Below are 14800 nucleotides of genomic sequence, written 5' to 3' on the forward strand. Positions count from 1 at the left end.
ATATAACAGGGAGAAGGAACCAGCCAATCGCCCTTGTGAGCATCCTTACCACAAATAACAAATTTGGCAGTGTTCTTACAGGACATTTTAATGTGGTTGTAATGTTGACACTGGTAACAACGCATAAGGTTTGGAATGTATGGTCTGATGACTTCATAGCCTGCTTTGATTTCAATGCAAGCACTACTTGATCTAAAGTGACAAAGAGAGTGCACATTGGAACTAAGGTGCCATCAACTGTTTTCGTTACCCAGTACAGTGCCGTGACAGCCTGATCAGAGAAGTAAGTTTGGATTTCTCCCTCAGTCGGTCCAACAAGCAGCCGAGTGTGAATAACACCACACAAAGAATTCAGCATTCAATGTCCTCGACACGGACAGGATAGCCATGGAGGACAGAAGCTGTAAGCAGTTGTTGAGCTTGAAAATCACTACTGGTCTCCGAAAGCAAAGTCCCATTCTGTAAAGAAGAACGAGATACCACAGGACCAGTAATTACATCAACACCTGTCTGAATAATAAACGGATTGACCTTAGCAAAGGACTGACCTCCTTCATTACATTGCACCACTAGGAACCAAGGTCTGGCTAGGAGAGTGTTTGATCTTAAGCCTCATTTCGTTTACATGTAGTAAGCATAGTGATGAAGATGAGTGGCTCATTGCAATAAAACCCGCCATGATGGCCAGCGTCTCTGATGGTGCGCTCCTTCCAAGTGGACCTCGCTTGGGTCTCATCCACATTAGGTCGAAGTTCACACCCCAGCTCACATTCCCGAACTTCTAACAGAGTGAACAACTGGCAAACTGAGAAGTTTACAGGTCAGCCAGTCACCCCTCCTCAGGCCTGGCCTGTAACAGGGGATATGTGCATGCCCTATCTGTCGACCTAGGGCTGAGAATTATGCGTCCCCCAGTCACCTGTTCTGTGTCAAATGCGTGGGCTGACCTTCAGGAGCGCACAGGAGGAAGAAGAAACATAGAGGAACCTCAAACGCCAAAGCGGAGGAAGGCTATGAGACAGATAATGAAGAAAGAAAGAAAAACACAGATGATGGGCATTTCTGATGTCAGGCTATTAAAATCTCAGAACACGTTCTCAAAAATATCCTAGACATGTCCACCAACGAATAACAGGATAGACATGCAGCGCGGAAGGGGAAGATGTCCTCCAAGGTTTGGGCTCCGTGGTACCCAAGCATGAACTCACCAAGGAGTGGTGAGCCCCTGGGGTGTTTTCAGTTGGTGAGAGCTGACGGTAGGTCTGAGTGTGGCGCAGACTCCACGAAGCCATGGACCCAAGCTGTCAACATGGCACTGTGCAAGCTGCTGGTGGCCCCATAAAGGTGTGGATCATGTTGATACGGAATAGACTGGATCCCCTGGTCCAACTAAACCCATCATTCACTCGAAATGATTATGTTCGGCTACATGGAGACCATTTGCATCCATTCACGAACTTCATGTTCTCAAACAACCATGGAATTTTTATGGATAATAATGCTCCATGGCACAGAATCACAATTGTTTGTGCTTCGTTTGAAGAACATTTTGGACTATTCTGGCGAATAATTTGACCGGACGTGAACACCATCGAACATTTGTGGAACATAATGGAAACGTTAGTTCGTGCACAAAATCCTTCCCCAGCAACACGATTGGAGTTATGGATGGCTATAGAGACAGCATGGCTCAGTATTCTTCAGTTGACCTCCAACGACTTGTTGAGTCCAAGCCACGTAGAGTTGCTGCACTACGCCGGGCAAAAGGAAGTCTGACATGGTATTGGGGGGGGGGGGGGCATCCCATGACTATAATCACTTCAGTGTAAAAGGACAAGTATATTGTGTATCCAACTTGAAAGCTTTCATGTCTTCAAAACCTCCACTACATGTTGCTGTTGTGGTCTTCAGTGCAGAGACTATGCAAGCTTTTTCATTTCCAAGTAACTACAGCACCCTTCATCCTTCTGAATCTGCTTAGTGTATTCATCTCTTGGTCTCCCTCTACGAATTTTACCCTCCACGCTGCCCACCAATACTAAACTGGTGATCCACTGATGCCTCAGAACATGTCCTACCAACCGATCCCTTCTTGTAGAGAAGTTATACCACATAATCCTCCTCTTCCCAATTTTATTCAGTACCTCCTCATTAGATACGTGATCTACCCATCTAATCTTCAACATTCTCCAGAAACGACTTCCTGACACTTAAACCTATACTCGACGTTAACAAACTTCTCTTCTTCAGAAACGCTTTTCTTGCGATTGGCAGTCTACATTTCATATCCTCCCTACTTCGACCATCGTTTTCAGTTATTTTGCTCCCCAAATAGCAAAACTCATCTACTACTTTAAGTGTCTCATTCCGTAATCTAATTCTCTCAGAATCACCTGATTTAGTTAGACTACATTCCATTATCCTCGTTTTGCTTTTGTTGATGTTCATCTTATAGCCTCCTTTCAAGACACTGTCCATTCCGTTCAACCGCTCTTTCAGGTCCTTTACTGTCTCTGACAGAATTACAATGTCATCGGCAAACCTCAAAGATTTTATTTCTTCTCCATGGATTTTAATTCCTATTCCAAATTTTTCTTTTGTTTCCTTTACTGCTTGCTCAATATATAGATTGAATAACATCGGGGATAGGCTACAACCCTGCCTCATTCCATTCACAACCACGGCTTCCCTTTCGTGCACGTAGAGTTATAACTGCCATCTGGTCTGTGTACAAATTGTAGATAGCCTTTCGCTCCTTGTGTTCACTCCTGCCACCTTCAGAATTTGAAAGAGAGTATTTCAGTCAAGAATATCAAAAGCTTTGTCTAAGTCTACAAATGCTATAAACGTAGGTTTGCCTTTCCTTTATCTTCTAAGATAAGTGGTAGGGGCAGTATTGCTCACGTGTTCCAACATTTCTACGGAATTCAAATTGATCTTCCCCGAGGTCGGCTTCTACCAGTTTTTCCATTCGTCTGTAAAGAATTCGTGTCAGTATTTTGCACCCGTGACTTATTAAACTGATATTCGGTAATTTTCACACCTGCCAACACCTGCTTTCTTTGGGATTGGAATTATTATATTCTTCTTGAAGTCTGAGGGTATTTCGCCTGTCTCATACTTCTTGCTCGCCACACGGTAGACTTTTCTCCCAATGCTATCAGTAGTTCTAATTGAATGTTGTCTACTCCCGGGGCCTTGTTTCGACTTTGATATTCCATTGATCTGTCAAATTCTTCACGCAGTATCATATCTCGCATTTCATCTACGTCCTCTGCCATTTCCATAATATTGCCCTCAAGTGCATCGCCCTTGTATAGACCCTCTATATACTCCTTCCACCTTTCTACTTTCCCTTCTGTGCTTAGAACTGGTTTTCCATCTGAGCTCTTGATATTCATACAAGTGGTTCTCTTTTCTCCAAAGGTCTCTTTAATTTTCCTGTAGGCAGTATCTGTCTTATCCCTAGTGATATATGCCTCTACATCCTTACATTTGTCCTCTAGCCATCCCTACTTAGCCATTTTGCACTTCCTGTTGATCTCATTTTTGAGACGCTTGTATTCCTTTTTGCCTGCTTCATTTACTGCATTTTTATATTTTCTCCTTGCATCAATTAAACTCAATAACTCTTCTGTTACTCAAGGAATTCTACTAGCCCTCGTCTTTTTACCTACACCAACTTCATAGGAAAAGCAAAAAAACAGTGAAGCGAAAAAGTCACTGGCGAACCTAATTCAGATCTGCAATTGCAGAACAGTGTAATTTAATGACAACTTGACCAAGGGTATTTGCAAACCGTCCTTTGAAATGTTAGTACGCAGTTTCAGAGAGAAAAGGACACCGCCATGACAGCGTTGTAGGGCCCCCTGCACACTTGGCACGTGTTCTGCAACGTCCACACTCTCCTCAGCTACCCATGTGCTCTTTTAAGAGGGAATTATTGGTACTTTATCACCATCGTGCTCTTTTGAGGGGAAGTGATTAACACTTTATCGTGAGCTTAACCAGTGTACTGAGATACTTGCCGGCCGGTGTGGCCGAGCGGTTCTAGGCGCTTCAGTCAGGAACCTCGCTGCTGCTACGGTTGCATATTCGAATCCTGCCTCGGGCATGGATGTGTGTGATGTCCTTAGGTTAGTTAGGTTTAAGTACTTCTAAGGCTAGGGGACTGATGACCTCCCATAGTGTTTAGAGCCGTTTGAACCATTTTTACTGACATACTCGAAGGACTTTTTCTCTTCCAGTCCCTATGAAAATACGCACTAACTATATACCATGGGTCAAACGGTACGATACGTGATTAATTTTGGAAACTGATTACTGTTGATTACTCGTAGTGGTGGACATGAGAAGGGAACCGTAATAACGAACCGCAATACAACTGCAATCATTTCGGAGAGTGAAAATCGCCAGATAAAACTTTTGCTTTTTGTCCGCTGCCCTCGCGCAGAGATAACAAAGATTTTTATTTTTGCGTCGCGCGGCCGCTCTGCAGCTAATTAACGCCAGACAAAATAAGGTCTGCAGTCGCCGTCAGAACAGTAAACCCCGCCTGGGGAAGTCCGCCGGCTCCGAAATTCTCATCATCCGACCAAGAAAAAAGACGAAAAACCTCCCACCAGCTGCACTGAAATTCTACGAATATTGAAAGCAGTCTTTTTGAAATAGGAAAGACTATGGAGGGAACTGAGTATTCTGACAGCATCAGTCAAATGAGAAAGGTCTGCTGCTAATAAATATGTGGATAACATTCTGGCAGGATAAGTTAAATAAAACTAGTCTGTCATTAAAGAATATGTGCGGAGGCATTAAATGAACTGTAAGCTGTTGGTATCGATTCTACTAATAATTTAATGCATCCGTCGCCGGATGCCTGAACATCATTCATTACCATAAAAAATCAAGGAATACTAGGTATAATAAATATGTGGATAACATTCTGGCAGGATAAGTTAAATAAAACTAGTCTGTCATTAAAGAATATGTGCGGAGGCACTAAATGAACTGTAAGCTGTTGGTATCGATTCTACTAATAATTTAATACATCCGTCGCCGGATGCCTGAGCATCAATCATTACCATAAAAATCAAGGAATATTAGGTAGCGTCTTTCCATATGTTTAATAACCACAACAGGTACGATAAACAGAGATATCAGTCATCAGTAATATATTCTGCTTCACTATTCACAACAGTCTACCAAGGCCGGGGAACCTTTTCGATGCCACGATTCCAGATATCGCATGGTTTTCTCCTTTCATCAATTAAATTTAGGTAGGAGACGAGGTACTGGCAGAAGTAAAGCTGTGAGGACGGTGCGTGAGTCGTGCTTGGGTAGCTCAGTTGGTAGAGCACTTGCCCGCGAAAGGCAAAGGTCCCGAGTTCGAGTCTCGGTCCGGCACACAGTTTTAATCTGTCAGGAAGTTTCAAATTTAGTATCTCTTCTGTTACCGAAGGATTTCTACTAGCGCATTTTCATCCGGAAAGGAAGTTCCTTGAAGGTTGTGCGATGAGGAAAGGAAAATTTTAAGATCTGAGAACGCAATATCAGGTGAATAAGATGGGTGCGGAGTGACTTCCCAACCCAACTAGCGTGCAGTGTTTTTTCTCAGTGTAGCAGAACACGGACGTTATCGTGGAGTAGCATCACTTCACACGGTCTTGCCGATTGTTGTTCGTGGATTGTGTCTGAAAGACGACTTTGTTGTTGACAATAAAAGTCAAGAGCGATGGTTACACCTTGGGAAAGCAATTCGTAATGCGGCACATCCTCGCTGTTCCACCTGATGCATAACGTTATCTTTCGTGGATGCGCACAGGTCTTTGTACAGGTAGTTGCTGCTTTGTTTGGGTTCAACCATTCCTTTCTTTTCTATGTTAGCATTAAGAGACCATTTCTCGTCACCAATAACAATACAGGATAGGAAAAATCGGAGTTGTTCATGAGCCAGTCGATGACGAGCAAACAGAGATGCACGTATGGGCACCCATTGATTTGTGTGCTTTTAGCTTAGAGCATGCGATACTCATACACCCCATTTTTGAACCTTCCCCAATGCATGGAAATGTCGCACGGTGGTCGAATGATCACAGTGCATCACGTTTGCGAGTTCGCCTGTATACTGACGCGTATAATTGTGGATTAATGCGTTTAAACGATCCCAAAAGGCTTCCTGAACATAGTCACTAATGTGAAAACGATCCTTCTTAAAACAAGAAAAACATTTTCTTACCTTTCTCTGCCCAATGGCATTATCCCCATAGACAGTGCAAATGATTCTGGTTGGCTCTGCTGCTGTCACCCCGCTATTGAACTCAAACAGAAGATTATGCAGGAAATGATACGATTTCTCCACTTGGAACTTCATTTTCTAGCGTCCACAGCTCCATTCACTACCTCCAAATGACAAAATGAGAGCATACAAACTGAAATAGCAACAGTAAACTACAAACAAAAAACCGCAATAGATGAACTCATAGCACCCGGAATACCAACATGTGAAACAAAAGCCCAATCTAACATATCCTATGAGCTGTAGGGTGATTAGAAACTATCTGGTTTGATAGGAGATTTGCACCATGCAGTTTTCTTGAGAAACAACGTCTTTTACATATAAGTATAGCTGATGGCCTTTGTTACTGTATACCCAAGTGACATGGAATAAACTAATTACCGAAATGATTTCCAGAGGAATTTGGTTACTGCACATGGTCAGGAGTCCACCACACACAGGAGGCGGCTACATGGGTAGCGGGGGCTGTGTGGAAGGCACTGGGCGGCTTTTTAGGTTAGAGGGTCTCAGGGAACCACAGAAGGGGCGTCCGTCAGAAAGTGGTCACGTAAAATACAGTAAGGTAGCTGTAGAAACGATTGGTATTGTAGTTGTAAATTGTCGTAGCTGTGTTTGGAAAGAAAGAGAGCTCCAAGCCCTAATAGAAAGCACTGAAGCTCAAACAGTTGTAGGTACAGAGAGCTGGCTAAAGCCGGAAATAAGTTCAGCCGAAATTTTTTCAAACGATCTAACAGTGTTCAGAAAGGATAGATTAAATACAGTTGGTGGTGGAGTATTTATTGCTGTCAGAGGTAGTTTGCCTTGTAGCGAAATTGAAGTAGATAGTTCATGTGAAATAGTATGGGTAGAGCTTATACCTGACAATCGGACTAAACTATTAATTGGATCGTTTTACCGACCCCCGACTCAGAAGACATAGTTGCTGTACAGTTCAAAGAAAACTTGAGTCTCATTTCAAGTAAGTACCCCGCTCATACAAGTCGGTGGTGAGTTCAAACTATCCTCGATATGCTGGAAAAATTATACGTTTAAAGCCGGCGGCAGGCGTAAAACATCATCCGAAATTCTACTGAACGCTTTCTCAGAAAATTATTTTGAACAATTAGTTCGTGAGCCCACTCGAAGCATAAATGGTTGTGAAAGCATACTTGACCTTTTAGCAGCAAATAATCCTGGACAAATAGTGAGTGTTGTGACGAATACAGGGATTGGCGACCACAAGGCAGTTGCTGCTAAGCTGAATACCGTAACACCTACAACCATCAAAAAGAATCGCAAAGTATATCTATTTAAAAAAAGCTGATAAAAATGCTCTTAACGCCTTTTTAAGAGATAGTCTTCACTCCTTCCGACCTGATCATGTAAGTGTAGAAAAGTTGTGGAATATTTTCAAAGAGATAGTATCAACAGAAATTGAGAGATATATACCACATCAATTAATAAGTGATGGTACTGATTCCCCATGGTACACAAAACGGGTCAGATCGTTGTTGCAGAAGCAACGAAAAAAGCATGCCAAATTTAAACGAACGCAAAATCCCCAAGATTGGCAAAGTTTTACAGAAGTTCGAATATGGCGCTTACGTCAATGCGAGATAATTTTAATAATTTCCACAACGAAATTCTGTCTCGAAATCTGGCAGAAAAAACAAAGAGATTCTGGTCATACATAAAGCACACCAGTGGCAAGACACAATCAATACCTTCACTGCGCGATAACAACGGTGAAGTCACTGATGACAGTGCCACTAAAGCAGAGTTATTAAACACGGTTTTCCGAAACTCCTTCACCAAAGACGACGAATTAAATATTCCTGAATTCCAATCAAGAACAACTGCCAAGATGAGAAACATGGAAGTAGATATCCTCGGTGTAACAAAGCAGCTTAAATCACTTAATAAAGGCAAGGCTTCCGGTCCAGATTGTATACAATTCAGGTTCCTCCCAGAGTATGTAGATAAAATAGCTCCATGTTTAGCAATTATATACAACCATTCTCTCACAGAAAGATACGTACTTAAAGACTGGAAAATTGCTCAAGTCTCACCAATACCCAAAAAGGGAAGTAGGAGTAATCCGCTGAATTACAGACCTATATCACTAACGTCGATTTGCAGTAGGGTCTTAGAACATGTACTGTATTCGAACATTATGAAGTACCTCGAAGAAAACGATTTATTGACATATAGTCAACACGGATTCAGAAAATATCGTTCTTGTGAAGCACAACTAGTTCTTTACACTCATGAAGTAATGAGTGCTATCGACAGGGTACGTCAAATTGATTCCATATATTTAGATTTCCAGAAGGCTTTCGACACCGTTCCTCACAAGCGTCTTCTAATCAAACGGCGTGCCTACGGAGTATCGCCTCAGTTGTGCGACTGGATTCGTGACTTACTAACAGAAAGGTCACAGTTCGTAGTAATAGATGGAAAGTCATCGAGTAAAACAGAAGTAATATCCGGCGTCCTCCAAGGAAGTGTTATAGGCCCTCTTATGTTCCTGATCTATATTAACGACCTAGGAGACAATCTGAGTAGCCGTCTTAGATTGTTTGCAGATGATGCTGTCATTTACCGTCTTGTAAAGTCATCAAATGATCAAAACGACTTGCAAAATCATTTAGATAAGATATCTGTATGATGCGAAAAGTAGCAGTTGGCCCTGAATAAAGAAAAGTGCGAAGTTATTCACACGAGTACTAAAGAAATCAGCTAAATTTCGATTACGCGGTAAGTCACACAAATCTGAGGGCTGTAAATTCAACTAAATACTTAGGGATTACAATTACAAATAACCTAAATTGGAACGATCACATAGATAATATTGTGGGTAGAGAAAACTAAAGACTGCGATTCATTGGCAGAACGCTTAGAAGGTGCAACAGGTCTACCAAAGAGACTACTTATACTATGCTTGTCCGCACTATTCTGGAGTACTGCTGTGCGGTGTGGGATCCGCATCAGGTGGGACTGACGGATGTCATCGAAAAAGTACAAAGAAGGGCAGCTCGTGTTGTATTATCGCGAAGCAGGGGAGATAGTGTCACAGACATGATACGTGAATTCGAGTGGCAATCATTAAAACAAAGGCGACGGGATCTTCTCATGAAGTTTCAATCATCAGTTTTCTCCTCCGATTGTGAAAACATTCTGTTGGCACCCACGTACATAGGTAGAAATGATCATCACGATAAAATAAGAGAAATCAGGGCTCGCACGGAAAAATTTAAGTGCTCGTTTTTCCCGCATGCCGTTCGAGAGTGGAACGTTAGAGAGACGACAGCATGAAGGTGGTTCATTGAACCCTCTGCCAGGCACTTCATTGTGAATAGCAGAGTAATCACGTAGTTATAGATGTATTTGACAGAGATCTATTACGTGAAAGAACCTAAATATGGCGAAAATTTTCATTCAAACATAACGAGAGATACATGGAGCATTATTATGTCTCAGTTACAAGTAATGCCCATACACTGACCAGCCAGGACGTTATGACCACCTGCCAAATAAACGGCACGATACGTCGAAACATAGACGAAATGAGGCTTTGGTACGTTGCTGCACCCACAAGTCACTCAATTCCCGTAAATTCCGTGGTGGGAGCGCTGAACTCTGAGGCCACGTTCAGTCACGTCCCAGATGTGTGCGATTGGGTTCAGATCTGGCGAGTTGAGGAGCCAGTACATCAATTGGAACTTGCCACAGTGTTCCGCGAACCACTCATCACACTCCTGGCCTTGCAACACGGCGCATTATCTTGCTGAAAAATACCACTGCCATCGAGAAACATGACCGTCATGAAGGGGTGTACGTGGTCTGGAACCGGTGTGCGATACTCCTTGGCCGCCATGGTTCCTTTCATAGGCTCTACTACACCACTACGGCCGGCTCATTCGATCCCTGCGAAACGCTACATTTCAGCAGGATAATGCACGACCGCATGTTGCAGGTCCTGTACGGGCCTTTCTGGGTACAGAAAATGTTCGACTGCTGCCCTGGCCAGCACATTCTCCAGATCTCTCACCAATTGAAAATGTCTGCGCAATGGTGGCCGAGTGACTGGCTCTTCACAATACGCCAGTCACTACTCTTTATGAACTGTGGTATCGTGTTGAAGCTGCATGGGCAGCTGTACTTTTACACGCCATTCAAGCTCTGTTTGACTCAATGCCCAGGCGTATCAAGGCCGTTATAACGGCCAGAGGTGGTTGTTCTGGGTACTGATTTCTCAAGATCTATGCACCCAAATTGCGTGAAAGTGTAATCACATGTCAGTTCTAGTATAATATATTTGTCCAATGAATACTCGTTTATCATCTGCATTTCTTCTTGCTGCAGCAATTTTAAATGGCCAGTAGTGTATGTTCTCCAGAGAGTAATGGAGCCGCCTCCAGCTAATCTCCGTCCTGCACTACAGGTGTAAAGGACCTGCTCCCCGAAAGACGACGGATTCGCGCCATCGTCATGATGAATAAGGCACTGGGATTTATTAGACCATGGAACGCCCTGCCACTATGACAACGTCCAGTGCCGACGTTCACGTGCCCATTTCAGTCGTAGTCGTCGATGTCGCTATGTTGACCTTGGCACGTGGATCGATCATCGGCTGTGGAGGCCCGTCGCTAGGAGTGTTCGGTGCACTGTCTGTTCAGACACACCCTTCACTCTGCCCAGCATAAAATCTGATGTTAGTTCCGCCCAGCCTACGATGTCCGACATTTGGAGAGTGGCCGCCCAACCCACATCTTCTGAACGTGGTTTCACCTTGAATTTCGCCACATGTTGAAGACACTCCTGGAGCACCGGATAAGTCGTGCAGTTTCCGGAATGCTCGTGCCGAGCCTCTGCGCCATCACAAGGTGCCTTCTGTCAAACTCAGAGAGATCGCGCGTCTTTTCCATTCTATACACGGACAGCACGCTCACTGATACTCCATGCACCGTGCGCGTGTTTGACAAGCAGTCATTCCTTGTCAGGTGACGCTGCTATAGCCTGGACAGGTTTATATGGATAGTAGGTCAGTGATCATAAGGTTCTGGCTGATCAGCGTATGGCAAGGCCGCAAGATACTGGGAAACACAGTGGAAAAGAGGTGTTACTTCAGGAGACCGTGACTGACTCGAATTTAAATGACGTGGCAGAAATAGCTGCGTTACCCGTGATACTTTGACTGCTGAGTGCATCATAAGACAGCGCCGACTCGTTATCTTCGCAGTCTTTTCTGTGTTCATTCTCACCCAATAAGTTATTAAAACCAAGTGTACTTTCAGTATTCTTTATTTTTGTAGTTCCTAAAACTAGATAACATTACAAAGAAGAATATTACAGATTTTTTTTTGTAGTTGTGTTATTTGAAACATGGCACAATACATAGTACCACGTTACATCGTGTACAGGAGTAACGAGACGCCTTTCGCTTCTTATTCTTAGTGCAGTGATGCATCTTCTTACATGTCTATGTTGTTAGACCGACGGTTCAACGTTGCCTGGAAAGTGTCTTTCTCGAAGCAACTATAGATTTACCAGTCTTACGAATGAGGCCGAAATGAAAGTCAGTGACTGAGTTCCGGTATGAACCTCATAAATAAATTGGAAATTTAGCATGCACGCGTCTAACAGGTGAACAAAGGTTTTTTTTTGGTACCATTTCAGTGTTTTGGGAACATATTCCGTCGAGCTAAGTAGCTTCTCGTATTTGTTCATTGCATCCAAAGAATGGTTGAAATCCGTCACACATTTTTGTTTAAATTTCTCTGTATTAGTTTGGCGCTCCGTTTTCCCAGCTGATTTCATTGCATCTGTATGGCATGTCGTCAACATACATATGACTCTTTTGTCATGCCGCTTCAAGACCATCATAGTGTCTGTTGACCTCAGTTCCATCTCACCTTTTTTGCAGTTTGTCTTCAAGCTTTGGAGCGCATTTCCTGTGCATGCGAACTATACTTACTGCATTTGTTCTTCTTTCAGGCTAATAGTGGATTTTTTTTCCTTTATTGTATTTCAATTCCCCATTGGGGCAGGCTGGCAGTAGCATATGCGCTGCTCTTCAGCCGAAAGACATAGAACAAACAATAGAAGACATTTTAAAATATAAAAATGAGAAAACATGGTGTACATAGATATAAAAAAGGGGCAACATCATGTAAGACAATAGACAAAAAAAGGGCGACTGTAAAATGGAGATAAAAACCGTAAAACGTAGCGCACACAAAAAACCACACACTGGGACAATTAAAAGAACACAAGGTACAGTATGACCAGAGCATAAAAGTATCGATGGATGGCGTAGCACACAAACACTGACAGTGATACTAAGTACAAGGCCAGCACACAATTAAAATCACACCTCTCGACGCATAGGAGAAACAACACAAAACACAACACTGACGTGGCACACTGACGATGATCAAAACGGAGGATCTGCCAGGCGCAAGGAGATGAGGGGAGGGAGGGAGGGAGGGAGGGAGGGAGGGGAAGAGAGGGGAGATATGGGCGGGGGGCGCCCTGAAGAGGGCCAGGTAGAGAGGGATGTGGGAAGGAAAGAGGCAAGGATAGGGTGAAAGGTCTCGGGGGGGGGGGGGGGGGGGGAGGAGGAAAATCCGCTCTGGGAGGAGGGGAGAGGAAAAAGGGGGCCCTGGGAAGGGGGGGGGGGGAACAAGGCCAGGCTATAGTCGGAAGGAAGGGTAGATGTCACGGCGAAATTCATCATCCGGGAAGGGGAGGCACTGGAAATTGCTCTGATGAAGGAGATGGAAGGTGTGGAGAGAGGGAGGAATACAACGATACAGGCGCAGCAACAGGCAGGGGGTGGAGAGGAAGGAGGAAACCAGAGGGTGAGGGGGATCAAGCCTGCAGACAATGTAAGGGATGCAGAGATGTTGGAGGAACGGGAGGAGATGGGGGAAGGGGATGAGTTCATACACAAGTCGTGTGGGGGAAGGAAGGCAGATACGGAAGGCAAGGCGGAGTGCATGGCATTTGAGGATTTGGAGGGCCTTGTAAAAGCAGGTGGATGCGGAGATCCAGGCAACACTGGCATAACAGAGGGTAGGATGGATGAGGGATTTGTAGGTGTGGAGTATGGTAGGACGCAATCCCCATGTCCGGCCAGACAGGAGTTTCAGGAGGCAGAGGTGGGAACGGGCTTTCTGCTGGATGATCTGGAGGTGAGGGGTCCAGGTGAGGTGACAGTCGAGGATGAGGCCAAGGTATCTCAGGGTGGGGATGAGCTGGATGGGATGACCATAAAGAGTGAGGTAGAAATCATGGAGACGCAAGGAGTGGCTGGTGCTACCTATGATGTTTGCCTGGGTTTTGGAGGGCTTGAGACGGAGGAACCACTGGTTACACCAGGTGGTGAACTGGTTAAGGTGGGTTTGGAGGGTACGTTTATGACTGTTGAAGGGTAGGATAGAGAGCGAGGAAGGCTGTATCATCAGCATGTTGGAGAAGGTGGATAGGTGGGAGTGGCTTAGGCATATCAGCTGCATACAAGAGATAAAGGAATAAATGGAGACGACAGAGCCCTGGGGGACGCCAGCAGTGGGATAAAAGATACAGGAGTTGGTGTTCTGGGGGGTGACATAGGAAGGACGGTGTGAGAGGAAGGAAGCAACCAGACAGACAAAATTGATAGGCAGGCCGTAGGTTGGAGTTTAAAGAGGAGACCGGGATGCCATACACGGTCATAGGCATTTTGGAGGTCAAGGGAAACAAAAATGGCGGAGCGACGGGAGTTGAGCTGGAGGGAGAGAAGGTGAACGAGGTTAAGGAGTTGGTCTTCAGCAGAGGAGGAGGGTTGGGAGCCACACTGGGTAAGGGGAAGGAGGTGGTGTTGAGTAAGGTGCTGATGGATATGGTGGGAGAGGATGGATTCGAAGACCTTACTAAAGACAGAGGTGAGGCAGATGGGATGATAGGAAGAGGTGGCAGAAAGGGGTTTGTTGGGTTTGAGGAATAAGAGGATGCGGGAAGTCTTCCACAGGTCAGGGTAGAAGCCTGTAGAGAGGATGACATTATAGAGATGGGTGAGGACAGTCAGGAAGGAATAGGGGCTTCCTCGAAGGTGACGGTAGGTGACACAGTCATGACCAGGGGCTGTGTTGTGTTTGGACCGGAGGATAAGATTAATGTCTTGTGCTGTGATGGGACTGTTTATGTCGGAGGGGGGCAACTGCCACAAGTGCTGGAGACTAGGAGCAAGTGGAGCGACCAAGGTATCATCACATTCTATGATGGTGGGGAAAAGAGAATAATCATAGTGGGGATCATCTGGGATGGAGAAGACCTCGGAAAGGTGGGAAGCGAAGTGGTTGGTCTTACTGAGGTTGTCAGGAAAGGGCCGATCGTTATGGAGAAGGGGGTAGTGGGGAGTGGAAAGGGAACCAGAAAGGCGATGGAAGGCAGACCAGTGGTGGTGTTGAGTCATGTGCAGGTCAGGCGCCAGTCTCGGCGTTTCTTTGCTGTAATAAGGTTCCGTACATGTCGCTGTATTTG

Source organism: Schistocerca cancellata, chromosome 5, assembly GCF_023864275.1.
Source record: "Schistocerca cancellata isolate TAMUIC-IGC-003103 chromosome 5, iqSchCanc2.1, whole genome shotgun sequence".
Classification (NCBI taxonomy): Eukaryota; Metazoa; Arthropoda; class Insecta; order Orthoptera; family Acrididae; genus Schistocerca; species Schistocerca cancellata.